The 1653-nt window shown below is 45.0% G+C and overlaps 1 pseudogene; it reads left to right on the top strand.

The window, feature by feature from the left end:
• Positions 1 to 330: 330 nt before the first annotated feature.
• LOC101394061 (olfactory receptor 8S1-like) lies at positions 331 to 1265 on the top strand (annotated as a pseudogene).
• Positions 1266 to 1653: the final 388 nt, after the last annotated feature.

Below are 1653 nucleotides of genomic sequence, written 5' to 3'. Positions count from 1 at the left end.
GCGAAAGTACACACTGCTCGTCAAGCCATGCTGTGGCGGCATCCCATATGCAAAGTAGAGGAAGATTGGCACAGATTTTACCTCAGGGACCATCTTCCTCAAGCAAAAAGAGGAATATTGACAACAGATGTTAGCTCAGGGCCAATCCTCCTCACCGCCCCCCAAAAAAAAAAATCCATGTAAAAGGCTTATAAGATCCATGTAAGATATGCAGGGTGAAGAGAGATATATCTATACACGGAATGGAATAGAAATTCTGAGTTAGCATGAAGAGTAGGTAAATAGTTCACACTTCTTTCTTTCTTTCATCCTAGTTGGACATCTTCTATCATGGTCTTAGGAAACCACAGCACCACCACGGAATTCATCCTCCTTGGACTGTCTGCCAACCCCCACATCCAGGTCACGCTCTTTGTGCTGTTCCTTGGGATTTACCTCCAGACCATGATGGGGAATCTGATGATGATGATGGTGATCAGAACTGATTCTCACCTCTGCTCACCCATGTACTTCTTCCTCAGTCACTTCTCTTTCCTGGATCTTTGTTTAACTTCAGTCACTGCACTCAAGATGCTGGAGAATCTCCTGTCTCAGAAGAAATCAATCTCAGTAGAAGGCTGCCTCTCTCAAGCTTTCTTTGTATTTCCATTGCAGGGACTGAAGCCTTTGTGCTCTCAGCCATGGCCTGTGACTGGTACAATGCCATCTGCTACCCACTGCTGTATGGCCAAGCGATGAGCAAACATTTGTGTGGGGGTCTGGTATGGGTCTCCTGGGGACTGGGCTTTCTGGATGCTCTCATTAACACCCTCCTGGCTTGGAATTTGGACTTCTGCGAGGCTCGTGTCCTGCCTCACTTCAGCTGTGAGCTGCCATCTCTATTCTCTCTTTCTTGCTCTGATATCTCTACCAACTTTGCAGTTCTGGTGTGTTCTGCCATTGTGCATGCCTCTGGAAACTTACTCCTGGTCTTTTTCTCATGTGCCCGCATTGCCTCCACCGTCCTGAGCATCAGTTCCACCACAGGCAGAAGCAAGGCCTTCTCCACCTGTTCCTCCCACCTCACTGCAGTGAGCTGCTTCTATGGATCTGCTTTTCTTCGCTATCTCGTGCCAACCCTGAGTTCCCCACTGGAGTTGGTTTTTTCCATGCAGTACAGTGCGGTCACTCCCCTAGTGAATCCCCTTGTCTACAGCTTGAAGAGCAAGGAAGTAAAAGCAGCTCTGAGAAGAATGTTGCAAAAGGGTTTACAACATCTCCGATAGCAGAGAACAGGTAGCGGATGACTGGGAAATGGGGAAGAATTTCATCAGATGGATGAATGATAGACTTGGGGAAAGTTTTCTTAGTGCATAACAGATATGAGAAAATATCTTATAAGAACCTGTTTCCTTTGAAATGCTTGAGAAAAGTCAAGAGCTACTTGCTTACTTTTGGCTCATATTTAATTTGTTCAGGGACAAAGCAATGGATCAGATAATTACTTCAATCCAGGAGATTGAAATAAGTTGGTACAGACTTATTGTCTCTTTTATTTATGAAACATTCCCATTGATACTAGCACTGAGAAAATTGTCTAGAACTTGAATTCTTACCAGGATCTGAGATTTAGAGGGGAAGATTGGCTAGAAATAAAAGAGACAAGGCCACTGA

This window comes from Ceratotherium simum, chromosome 17 (assembly GCF_057802395.1).
Source record: "Ceratotherium simum simum isolate JZ-2026a chromosome 17, ASM5780239v1, whole genome shotgun sequence".
In the NCBI taxonomy this organism is placed as follows: domain Eukaryota; kingdom Metazoa; phylum Chordata; class Mammalia; order Perissodactyla; family Rhinocerotidae; genus Ceratotherium; species Ceratotherium simum.
The sequence above is the reverse complement of the archived record's forward strand: the minus strand, read 5'-3'. Positions and strand labels throughout refer to the sequence as shown.